Raw genomic sequence first — 13,775 nt, 5'->3', positions numbered from 1 at the left:
AGCGTAAGCCCAGGCTGGGAGTGGCTGGGCGTGGGGGAAGTGAGGAGAGGCTTATAAAAAGGTACAAACTTTCAAATATAAGATGAGTAAAGTGTGAGGATCTAATGTATAACATGGTAACTAAAACCGATAACATACTGTATCCTATTAAGGTAAATGTGTGACATGATGTAACTGGATGGGGGGGCATCCTTTCATAATGTAGACATATATTAAATCATGTCGTACACTTGAAATCTCTTAAAATTGTCAATTATACCTCAATAAACCTGCAAAAAAAATTTTTTTTAATTAAACAAATTTTAAAAAAGAGTAAGTCCAGGTCTAGACAGTGAAGTTCCCCCAGAGCTGGGTAGAATCCAGACCCTGAGCCCAGAGCCTGCTTCCTTCCAGGAAATTGTAAGAACAGGGATGTTTAATGTTCACCTCAAAAGGGTTCCTGACTGTGGTGCAAAGCCGTCCGTCTTCCCCCCAAACTGCAGCAAATTCTCCCATTCGTGAACACTCCAAATGAGAATTTTGAAAACTGAAATACAGTAGACCACATACAGTATTATGCTAGTCTCAGGTGTACCACGTAGTGATTTGATGTTTGCACACATTATGAAATGGCCACCGCGATTAGGCTGGGAACCAACTGTGCCCCGTACACAGTTTTTACAGTATTGTTAACTGTATTCCTGGCGCTGGGTAGTACATCCCTGGGGCTTCTTTGTTTTATAAGTAAAGGTTTTATAGCTCTCAATCCACTTCTCGACCCCCCCCATATCCCCACCCCTCTGGCAACCACTCATTTGTTCTTTATCTGTAAGTGTGTCTTCCTTTTGTTTTTTACCACTTGTAAGTGAGACCATGTGATACTTGTCTTCCTCGGATTGATTTCACTTAGCGTAATACCCTCCTACCCTCTAGGTCCATCTATATGTGCAGAGGGGGATTTGTTTGAAGTTCTAAAAACTGCTTTGCTCTCCTTGGAGTTTGGAAAGAAACGATGTGACCATTGATGCTGTGGTTTCCCAACATGCACTTTGGTGGAGAGTGCACAGCTCAAACATCTCCAGGGAGCCGTGGGTGCTGGTGTCAGCTCCTCGCTCTCCTGCGGGCAGGTAAGAGCTCCCACACTCCTGCGTCCAAGGCGGTCTTCCTGGGGTCCGCCCCTTCCCCACGTGTCAGCTGCCCCCAGAGTCTGCCATCTATCTTCTCTCCCCAGGCTGCCCTCGCACCAGGACCCTGGGTGGATGTCGTGGGTGGGGCTCGTGCTTGTGCTCGGGGAGCTGATGGTTCATCGTGTCCACAGGCTGAGACTCGACCTATCCTAGGGCTTCCTGCCAGCCCTGCTGACCGCCAGACAGGCTGCCCAGAGAGGGGCATCAGTCAAAGTTAACACAGAAAGGCTTTTGGGGATGAACGTGGAGACCCGCTGAGGCGCGGTGGGGACGAATGTCAGCTTGTGGTTCAGGAAGCTCGAACGGGGTTGGGGGGAATGGGTGGTGTGCTGGGTTTGGGGCTCACGGGTCCCTCCCGCCGGCTTTCCTAGGCAGTAGCTGGACACCAAGGGGAGCCGCAGCCCTTGCCTAGTTAGTGCTGTGACCAGCACTCGTGGAGCGCGGGTGCCACCTGGTGGCCATATATGGCATGACTCGTGACAAGAAAACCCTGGGAACCAGACCCTGAGGCCAAGGTGACCACTGCACTGACTGTGGTGATGGCAATACCTCATTAATACCCCTAGTCTTTCGTGCCATTCTATACTCCCTCCAGGTTTTGAGGAGGCCGGTCCTTTGTTGTCACAACCATATTAATTACAATCATAAGAGTAACAGCTACATCAAAATAACAAGAATCCCCACCATCCATCAGGCACTTCCTTCCTGCCATGCACTGAGCTAGACACACAGGGGTCCAGAAGTACCTTTCCTTCAAGGTACTCATATGCTCAGATATTTACAATTAACCAAAATGCAAGAGAGAGGGTGACAAAAATAATCAATAAGCTATGGGAGCAGAGGTGAGGTGACATCTTGCTAAACATCAAAATTGAGCTTAAAGTTGAGGCATCGCTGAGGCTGTGAAATGTAGATAATTCAGCTAGTGACAAAGGGAAGGACATTCTGAGCAGAGGCACTGGCCAGGCAGCCAAAGCCCAGTGAAAACACTAAGAAGGTCCAGGCAACAGCAGCTGTAGGATTTTGTGGGAGGGGGTGATGCAGGAAGAGGTGGAACGTGAAGGACAGCATAGGGATGATGTAAGCTAGGTGCTGGGCTTGCACTTAACTCCCGGTGGTGAAACGAGCCACTGAAAGGCTGGTTGGGGAAATGGCAAGACAATTCACTCAACATCCAACAGACATTGACAGGCTTAGATGTGCCGGGTGCTGTTTCTCAAAAAGCCCTTCCCTCCCAGAGCACAACCAGGGAGCGAGAGGAAGGATGGAGAGAGGACAGACGCAAGGTATTGCAGAATTTGCATCTCTAGGACTTGGCTGCCAGTGGGCAAGGAAGAGGCAGAAATTGAAGATACAGCCTAGGTGACCGGGAGAAAAAAGCCACTGGAGTTTGCAACAGAAGAGAAAGAACAGGTTTGAGGGGGAAGGAAACGAGTCTCCTTTTGGATGTGTTCAGGAAACAACAAGTAGCCATGAAGCAAAATAATCCACAAAATCAACATTACATTATATTATGTTACATGTTACATTACATGACATTACATTACAATAACTTACCTCCCCAAACCCATGAAAAGTCAGACTAGGTTTCCTAGAAAATTCTTCTGCCATTAGAGGTTAAAATTATATTGAATATTGTCAAAGACAAATCTCCACAAACAGATGCATTAAATGTTTGCTGAACCAGCACATGGAAAAGAATGGTTGCTAACACTTACCGAGAGCTCGGACTGAGTGAAATGTTCACCACGGATTGTAAGAGCGTTGCTCTCAGTGCCTCTTCCAGCCACCTTCTTTTAGCCTCTCAACTCTCTGTGGGCTTTGCGCTGGGCTCAGGTCCCACAGTCAGCAAGGGCAGGGCCAGCCAGGATCTGCAGAGGAAGGCCCAGATCTTCTGCCATCTCCCTGGGTGGGAGCTGCATGCAAAGGACCCTCTTTGGCCTGGCATCGCGTCCAGCCGCATTCCCTTGGTGGTCAACCTGCATGAACCTTAATGAGAAGATGCTTCAGGCCCTTTCTGTTTGGTCACGTTTAGGAAGGTAAGATGTCAAAAGCTGGGAAAAGCGGGCCTGGGAGAAATAGAGCACTCTGTAGCATTACAGGAAAAAGACGGGATGAAGAACAAAGAAAATGTGGAAGTTCCTGTTTTGGCTCAGCAGTAACAAACCCGACTAGTAGCCATGAGTTTGCAGGTTCGATCACTGGCCTCGCGCCATGGGTTAAGGATCAGTGTTGCTGTGAACTGGGGTGTAGGTCTCAGATGCCGTTCGGATCCCATGTTTGTGGCTGTGGTGTCGGCCAGCAGCTACAGGTCCAATTTGACCCCTAGCCTGGGAACTTCCCTATGGCACAGGTGCAGCCCTAAAAAGCAAAAAAAAAAAAAAAGAAAGAAAGAAAATGTGGACTTGAGTTGGGGTGTGAAGGCAGGAGGCTGGATGGCGGGAGGTGCCCGTGACTTCCGGAGGGTCAGATGCTCACGTGGGCCTGTGAGCAGCGCTGGCACAACCCGGTGGTGGGGAAACCACCTACTCAGCTTCTCCAACTGGAAAACAGCCTGTCCAGGAAAGAAGCCCAGGCACACAAGGTTCTGGCCCCACTGGATCTGTGCAATTGTCCAGGATAAATGACTCTTCAGTCTTATCTCAGGCTCGGGGGACTTTGCTTTCTTATCTTTGGCAGTTCTAACTTCCCACTATTCTTACTTCTGTTGTCACATTGAAAAGGTTGTTTAATCACTGTAAAAGCATTCAAGACAATACTGAAAAAAATCTCTAATCGAGTGAAATCCTTATCACCAGTCATAATACTATATCTCTGAAATAGTCCCTAAAAAATTTACAACTGTCTGCGATTGATATGGGTTACTTCACCACTACAAGGAAGTCATATGGCCACATTCCTTACATTTTTTCAGTGGACTAGTCTTACAGTCAGGAAGCCCAGGAACCATTTACCAAATGCCTACCGTGTTTCAGAAACTCTCGGGCACTGGGGCCACACAGCAACTCACAGTGTGGATGGGGATTCCCGGTGAGTGAAACAAAGATTTCCATCTTTGTGGGGCTTACTCTGTAGCAGGGGGAGATGCTGAGGCAGTAGACGCGAAAGAAATAAATCATTTAGTATGTTGAAGGGTTTGGTGTTTAGGCTTAACAAAAGTAGGGCGTCATGTGTGTCTGAGATGCTACGATGGGATCGCCTGGTGGAGAAAGCCACATTGACGCGAAGCCTGGAAAAAGGTGACTCTGGCCCTCACGAAGCCACAGAGCACATCCTCCAGGACCACAGGCATCCGATGCCTTACGTGTACGTCATGAAAAGGGTGCACACTGAAGAGGAGCAACAGTTTCTCTCACTATCAATGTTAAATTCTGGGAGTTCCCGTCGTGGCGCAGTGGCTAACGAATCTGACTAGGAACCATGAGTTTCGGGTTCGATCCCTGGCCTTGCTCAGTGGGTCGAGGATCCGGCGTTGCCATGTGGTGTAGATTGCGGATGCGACTCGGATCCCGAGTTGCTGTGGCTCTGGCGTAGGCCGGTGGCTACAGCTCCGATTAGACCCCTAGCCTGGGAACCTCCATATGCCGCGGGAAGCGGCCTTAGAAAAGGCAAAAAGACAAAAATAATAATAATAATAATAATTTTAAAAAAAAGTTAAATTCTGCTCCCAGAATTTATACAACTAGGGTTGTTCTCCAAATAACAGCTTCACAGAAGGCCAAGGCTGGTGGCATATCTGTGGGCCTCAGATGCCTTGGACCTGTGACCTCGGTGTTGATTAGATTTATGTTCGTGAAGTTCCCAGGAGGCCATGTGGGACCTACAGAAGGCTTCACAAATTTTAATGAATGTCACCTCCTATTTTTCTTTCTTTCTTTCTTTTTTTTTTTTTCCAGGACCCCACCCTGCAGCAGATAGGGGTTCCCAGGTTAGGAGTCGAATCAGAGCTGAAGCCACCAGCCTACACCACAGCCACAGCCACAGCCACAGCAACCCGGGATCCAGGCCGCATCTGCGACCTACACCACAGCTCAAGGCCACACCGGATCCTCAACTCACTGAGCGAGGCCAGGGATCAAACCTGCATCCCCACAGACACTAGTCAGATTCGTTTCTGCTGAGCCACGACAAGAACTCCCACCCCCTGTTTTTCTATGTCATAGACAACTGCTGTCTTGGGTTCAGGCACGTGATTTTAAGAAACCTCTTATGGTTCCAGTGGAAAACCTACCTCAGGACCAGTGAGAGGACCATAGGCTACAGTCCCCATGAACTGTAAGAATTACCCGTTTCAGACTGAGGTAAATCCCTTAGACCTAGTAGTGTCATAGACAGTAGGCTCACAATAAACACCTCTATAAATAATAGATGTTCTTCTTCCAGCAACAGAGGGACAGATAATTCAGAACAACCCTCCCATGAAGACAGTCATCAAAAAATGGACAACATGGGAAGGAAACAATGTCTTGAAGGCGCTGGAGAAGTAACAAGAAAGTGAGTTTATGAGCTGGATTCCACGAAGAAGACAAGCCCAGCATGGTGAGCAGAGGATTTCGGGTTGCTCTGGGTGAGATTCTATAGGGCTGGACAAAGCTTTAACAGCCTTAGGGCTCTGTGACAGTATAAACGTAAACAACCACTTTGGAAAAGTTTGATGAAATAAACCTGAAAATACAATTACACTAAGCCCCAGTAATTCCACTCTCAGGTATATGACCTATAGAAAAGTGTGTGCAAGGCACCCAGAGACATATATGGGAATGTTAACTAAGGCATTTTTGGAGAATAGTGTACAAAGGAAATAACTCATGCCCGTGGTGTGTTGAGAATACTGTTCAAAATGAGAATCAACAAATTGTAGCAACACAATTATTATTATTATTGTTATTATTTGTCTTTTGAGGGCCGTACCTGTGGCATATGGAAGTGTCCAAGCTAGGGGTCCCATCAGAGCTGCAGTTGCTGGCCGTTACCACAGCCACAGCAATGTGGGATCCTAGCCACGTCTGTGACCTGCACCACAGCTCATGGCAGTGCTGGACCTTTGACCCACTGAGCATGGCCAGGGGTTGAATCTGCATCCTCATAGATGCTAATTGGGTTCGCTACCACTGAGCCACAGCAGGAACTCCCAGCAATACAATTACAAGCCTAAAGCTGGGTGGAAGAAGCCAGAGACAAAATAATATATACTGCATAATTCCATTTGCATGAAGTTCATTTAACTAACCAATGTAATCTCTAATGCTTGGGAATGCATGATTAAGGCAGAAGTAATTACTACAGAAAGGATGTTGGTTACGTATGGGGGAGGCAAGCTTTGTGGTTGCAAAAGGGTACAAGATGGGCTTCTTGGGTGATGGCAACGTTCTATTTTTCGTGGTGATTTATGGTGATTACATACTTATTTGTTTTGTGATAAGTGACTGAACTAAATTTTCATTTGCAGAGGTGCAATTTTGTATATATGTATTTCACAATAGAAAGATTTTTTAAAAACCTCTTAACTTGTTTCATGTATCACTTGTTTGTTCTTTTCACTGCTGCTTGATATTTTATTGTATGGATTTACCAAAATTTATTGATCTATTCACTTTCGAGAGGCATTTAGTTTGTACCTGGTTTTGGCTATTACAAGTAAAGCTGCTATGAAAATTTGCAAACAAGTCTCTGGTTTGGTTATGCAATTTCACTTCTCTTGGATAAATACTTACAATCGAAATGCCAGAGTCAAATGCCGCTGTATGTTTAACTTTTTAAGAAATTACCACGTTCTTTTCCAAAGAAGTTTCTCCATTTTGCATTCCCTCTAGTTGTGTGTGAGCATTCACATTGCTCCACATCCTTGGTTCAAATATCATAGACTCTTTTTTTTTTCTCGCCATAGCTGCACCAGTAGCATATGGAAGTTTCCAGGCTAGGGGTCAGATCAGAACTGCAGCTGAGGCCTCTGTCACAGCCACGGCAGCATTGAATCTGACTGGCATCTGAGACCTACACCGCAGCGTGGAGCAATTCCAGATCCTCAACCAGAGACAATGTCAGGTGCTTAGCCACCTGAGCCACAGCAGGAACTCTCCACAGACTTTCTTACTGAAAGATTCACCTTGTTTGCTCAAAGTATAATTCACCTTTTTTATTGACTTTTTATAGATTTTCTTAAGAAATATTTCTTCATTTTCTGTTTGTCCTTAGGACAATTTCCAGAGGTTTTAAATGTTTGAGATTGATTTTATTTCATTTCATGTTTATGGCCACACCTGGGGCATATGGAAGTTTGGGCTGGGGTCAAATCAAAGCTGCAGCTGCCAGCCTACACAACAGCCACATCAACGCAGGGTCCAAGTCGTATCTGCAACCTACACTGCAGCTTGCAGCAAAGCTACATGGATATTAGTCAAGTACTTAACACATTGAGCCAGAATGGGAACTTCTAAATGGTTATTTTTAAAAATAAATTCTGGAGTTCCCATCATGGCTCAGTGGTTAATGAACCCGACAGTATCCATGAGGATGCAGGTTGAATCCCTGGCCTTGCTCAGTGGGTTAAGGATCTGGTGTTGCTGTGAGCTTGGTGTAGGTCTCAGACGTGGCTCGGATCCCGAGTTGCTGTGGCTGTGTAGGCCAGTGGCTACAGTTTCCATTCAACCCCTATCCTGGGAACCTCCATGTGCTGCAGGTGTGGCTCTAAAAAGGCAAAAGACAATAAATAAATAAATAAAGACTTCCATGTTTCACTGGAAAACAAGCCAGCAAGCTGCTAATGCTGTCATACCAGGAGTCAATCTCCCTATTGTTTCAAGAGTTATCTTTATATTGTAGATAAAGCCCTTTATAAGATATGTAATTTGTAAATATTTTCCCCAATATGTGGCTTATCTTTTCAATCTCTTAAAATTGTCTTTTGAAGAGCCAAGGTTTTATATTTTGATGAACTCTAATTATCAAAATTTTCTATTATGGACTGTACCTTTTGATGTCTTAGCTATGAAATTTTGCTTGGAGTTCCTGTCGTGGCTCAGTGGTTAACAAATCCGACTAGGAACCATGAGGTTGCGGGTTCGATCCCTGCCCTTGCTCAGTGGGTTAAGGATGATCTGGCATTGCCGTGAGCTGTGGTGTAGGTCGCAGACGCGGCTCGGATCCCTCGTTGCTGTGGCTCTGGCGTAGGATGGCAGCAGCTACAGCTCCGATTCGACCCCTAGCCTGGGAACCTCCATGTGCCAAGGGAGCAGCCCAAGAAATGGCAAAAAGACCAAAAAAAAAAAAAAATTTTTTTTTTGCTTAACTTAGGGTCACAAAGATTTTCTATTTTTTCTTTTAGAAGTTTTGTAGTTTTAGGTTTCATATTTAGGTCTATGATACATTTCGATGTAACATTTTTTTTTTTTTTTTTGTCTTTTTGTCGTTGTTGCTATTTCTTGGGCAGCTCCCGCGGCATATGGAGGTTCCCAGGCTAGGGGTTGAATCGGAGCTGTAGCCACCGGCCTACGCCAGAGCCACAGCAACGCAGGATCCGAGCCGCGTCTGCAACCTACACCACAGCTCACGGCAACGCCGGATCGTTAACCCACTGAGCAAGGGCAGGGACCGAACCCGAAACCTCATGGTTCCTAGTCGGATTCGTTAACCACTGCGCCACGACGGGAACTCCCGATATAACATTTTATACACTTGACCCTCAAACAATACAGTTTTGAACTCCACAAATCCACTTATATATGAACTTTTTTCAATAAAAACATACTGTGGTACTGCATGATTCGTGGCTGGTTGAATTCATGGATGTAGAGCTATGAATATGGATAAAGTTATACACAGATTTTCTACAACAAAGAGGGTCAGTTCACTTAACCCCCACATTGTTCAAGGGTCAACTGTGTACGATATTACTTTTTGTAACAAAGGTCAACAGTATTTTTGGGGGGTTTTTATTTTTGGTGGTTTGTTTGTTTTTTGCATATGACTGTATGACTAGCCAATTGTTCTAGCACATTGTTTGAAAAAATTATCCTTTCCCTACTGAACTCCCATGGCATCTTTGCCAAAAATCAGTCAACTGAATATGCCTAGGTTGATTTCTGAACTCTGTGTTATGTTTGTCTGTCTTTGTACCAATACTAGAATATCTTGCATACGATAGCTTTCTAATAAGTCTTAAAATTAGGTCATGTAAGCCCCCAACTTTCTTTTCCAAAGTAGTTTTGTCCATTTTATATCTTTATATCTTTTGCATTTTCTTTTCTTTTTTTTTTTTTTTTTGTCTTTCTTTTTAGGGCTGCACCCACGGTATATGGGGGTTCCCAGGCTAGGGGTCCAATTAGAGCTGTAGCCGCCAGCCTATGCCAGGGCCACAGCAACATGGGATCCAAGCCGTGTCTGCTACTTACACCACAGCTCACGGCAACACAGGATCCTTAACCCACTGAGCAAGGCCAGGGATCAAACCTGCATCCTTATGGATGCCAGTCGGGTTCATTAACTGCTGAGCCACAATGGGAACTCCTCTTTTGCATTTTTATGTATATTTTAGAATTGGCTTGCAAAACTTATGTATCAGTTATAATTGTTTTTCTTTTGGAGATTTCATAGGATTTTCTGCATAGACAAGGACGTTGTCTGCCATTAAACACAGTATTATTGTTTTCCAATCTGGATGGTTTTCTTTCTTTTTCATGCTGTGTTGCAAGAGGTAGAAAGAAGCTCTGGTACAGTGCTGAAGAGAAGTGTAAGTGCAGATATTCATGTTTTGTTGATATTAGAGGAAAAATGCTGAGTCATTCACAGTTAAGCAAGATGTTAGCTTTGTTTTTTTTTTAATAGATTCTCTTTAAATGGAAAGTTCCTTTCTATTCCTAGTTTGAAGAAATTCCAACCTATTCTTGGTTCAATTGAAATTATCTTTTCTTTTTAAGGTTAATATGATGAATTACATTGATTTTTCCATTGTTAAACCAACCTTGAATTCCTGGGATAAACCTCACTTGGTCATAGGTCATATGTCTTTTGACATATTAATTTCACTTTGTTAATATTTTGTGTAAACATTTTGTCTCTATGTTCAGGAGCAATGTTGGGCTTTAGTTTTCTTTTCTTGTAATTGCCTTGCCTGGTTTTGGTATCAGGAAAATGCTGGCCTCATACAATTAGATGGGACGTTTTCCCTCTTTTTTAACTCTCTGAAAGTATGTACTTTTAGAATTCAGAATTGCTGTTACATCTTCCTTAGATATTTGGTGGAACTCACCAGTGAACTCAGCTGGTCCTAGAGTTTTGTTTGTGGGAAACCTTTGAAAATTTTCTCTTCTTTAATAGATACATCACCATTCAAATTATCTAGTTCTTTGTTCATGAGCTTTGTATCTTTTGAGGAATTTGTCAATTTTGATTAAATTGTCAGATTTATTGGCATAAAGTTGTTTATAATAGTGATTATACTTTTAATTTCTGAAGAATCTATGATGATACTTCTCTTATTCCTGCTAAGTCTGTGTTGTCCATTTTTTCCTCTGTTTGGCTAAAGGTTTATCAGTTTTATTGATTTTTCTCAAAGAACCAGCTTTTGGTTTTGCTTTTTCTCTTGTTTTTCCATTTTTATTTCATTGATTTCTGATCTTATCCTTATTGCTTCCCCTTTTTTTTTTTCTGATTACTTTGGGTTTAATTTGCTCTTTTTCTTGTTTCCTAAGGTGGAAGTTGAAATCATTGATTTAGAATTTTATTTTAATATTGGCCACTATTGTTATAAATTTCCCTCTAGCATTGCTTGATTTATATCTAATAAATTTCATGCATATATTGTGTTTTCATTTTCATTCAGGTCAATATCTTTCTAATTTATTTTTATTTTTTCATTAGAAGCTGCTTGTTCAGTTTCCAAATATTTGGGGGATTTTCCAGATAGCTGTTACTGATTTCTAAATTTCTTTTTCTTTTGCCAGAGAATATATTTATTTGATTTGAATCCTTTATTTATTGCAACCTACTTTATGTCCCAGAATATGGTCAGAAATGTTCCAAATGCACATGAAAACAATGTGTATGGCTCTGCTGTTGGGTGGAGTTCTCTGTCAAGGTCAATTAAATCAAGATGGTTGATAGTATTTTTTAAGCCTTCTAAATACTTGAAATTTTGATTTTGTCTACATGTTTTAACTAAAGGTGTTGAAGTATCCAACTGTATTTGTGGGTTGGTTTTTTCTCCTTGTACTTTTATCCTTCCTTTCCTTATGCATTTAGAAGTTGTTATGCACATGTTTAGGGCTGCAGTTTCCTCTTGTTGAACTGCGCTTTTTATCATTATAAACAATTGTCTTAATCCTTAGTCTTGGTAATATGCTCAAGCTCTGAAATCTACTTTTACTGTGACTACAGTACTCATGCTTTCTTTAAATTATTGTTAGTATATCTTTATATCTTACTGTGAACCTAGTGTCTTTATATTTAAAGTGGGTTTTAAGTATGTAGCATATGTTGGGTCTTGCCTTTTTTGTTCAGTGTGACAATCTCTGCCTTTTTATTGGGTCTTTAGCTCATTTACAATCAATGTGATTATTGATATGGTTAAGCCTAAACCTACTATCTTGCTATTGTCTTTTTTCCCCTTCCCTCTCCTTTTTCTTCTTTTGAATTAACCGAATGCTTAATGATTCCACTGTATTTTGTTGTTGGCTTATTAGCTATAACACTTCTTGGGAGTGAGGGGAATATTTTAGGAGTTATATTATATACCTTTATCACAGTTAATACCACTTCATGTGTAAGAATAGTCCCATAGTATACTTCCATTTTCACCTAAACTTTCTGTAATTGTTATGTTTTACTTTGAAGTGTGTTATGAACTTCACACACACACACAAAAGGTTACTATCCTTGCTTTGAGAAGTTATCCTTGTGATTTTTTTTTTTTTTAGGGCCACTCCTGCACTCCTGCAGCCTATGGAGGTTCCCAGGCTAGGGGTCTAATCAGAGCTACAACTGCCGGCCTACGCCATGGCCACAGCAATGCAGGATCTAAGCCACATCTGTGACTTACACCCACAGCTCACAGCAACACTGGATCCTTAATCCACTGAGCGAGGCCAGGGGTTGAACCTGCAACCTCATGGTTCCCAGTTGGATTCATTTCCGCTGTGCCACAATGGGAACTCCTGAACAATTATCTTTTAAATAGACTTAATAATGTGGCACAACATTGTAAATCAACTATCCTCTAATTTTATTTATTTATTTATTTATTTTGCTTTTTTTTAGGGCTTCACTTCTGACATGTGGAGGTTCCCAGGCTAGGGGTCAAATCAGAGCTGTAGCCGCCAGCCTATACCACAGCCACAGCAATGGGGGGATCTGAGCCGTGTCTGTGGCCTACGTCACAGCTCATGGCAATGCCAGATCCTTAACCTACTGAGTGAGCCCAGGGATCGAACCTGCAATGGTTACTGGTCGGATTCATTTCTGCTGAGCCACAATGGGAACTCCATATCCTCTAATTTTAAAAAGTAAATAAGTTTAATAGCAAAATAATGAAGGGGCTTTAATATCTAGCCACATATTTACATTTCCACGTGGTATCATTTTATATATAGTTGAAAGACAGCATTTCTTGTAATCTAGGTCTTCTGGTGATGTATTTATTCAGGTTTTGGACGTTTGAAAAAGTATCTTACCTTTGTTGTTTGAAAAAATATTTTCACTGCATATAGAATTCTAGGTTGGCAAGTTTTCTTCTGTTTTGATCCTTTTATGATTTTAAAGGCATTGCTTCACCATCTTCTGGTTTCCATTGTTGTCAGTGAGAAGTTTCCTATCATTTTTATCTGAACTCCTCTGTTTGTAGTATGTCTCCCCTCCCTGCCGCAGTGCTTTAAGATTTTTTAAAAATCACTGGTTTGAAGCAATTTGATTAATATGTACTTTAGTGTGATCCATGTTTCTTGTCCTTGAAGTTCACTGACTTTCTGGGACATGTGAGTTTATAATTTTCATCAAATTTGAAAAAAAAATGGCCACTGTCTTCACATGACCCAAAAAAAGATGAAAACACATAAGAAAAATATTTGTCTGTACCCCTTCCCTCCTCATACCGTCTCTTCTCCTTTGAGGACTCCAATTGTATGTACATCAGGCTGCTGAAAGTTGACCCACAGCTCACTAATGTTCTGTCCACTTTTAAAATCATATTTCCCTCTAAATAGTTTGAGATAATTTCTACTGCTATGGCTTCAAGTTGTACAACCTTTTCTTTTGCTGTCTGGTCTACAACAGATTAACAGATCTCACCTAGTGTGGTTTGTTTTTGTTTTAAATCTTAGACATTGTATTTTCATCTCTTACAAGGTAATTTTTCTGGTCCTTTATATATATATTAACATGCTCAACCTTGCGTCTACTTCTGGACAACTACCTTCTTGATTATATGGCATATAATTATAATTTCCCTTTATACAAATAATAATTCTATTATTTGTGTTATTTCTGGATCTTCCCCCCTTCTATATGGATGGTATTTTTCTGCCTTTTTGCATGCCTGACAATTTTTATTGGATGCCAAAGGTTTTAAATTTTACCTTGTTGCATACTCAAAATATCTGTGTCCCTGTGCTCTTGTAC

Source organism: Sus scrofa, chromosome 9 (genome assembly GCF_000003025.6).
Source record: "Sus scrofa isolate TJ Tabasco breed Duroc chromosome 9, Sscrofa11.1, whole genome shotgun sequence".
Classification (NCBI taxonomy): domain Eukaryota; kingdom Metazoa; phylum Chordata; class Mammalia; order Artiodactyla; family Suidae; genus Sus; species Sus scrofa.
Note: the sequence above shows the minus strand (reverse complement) of the source record.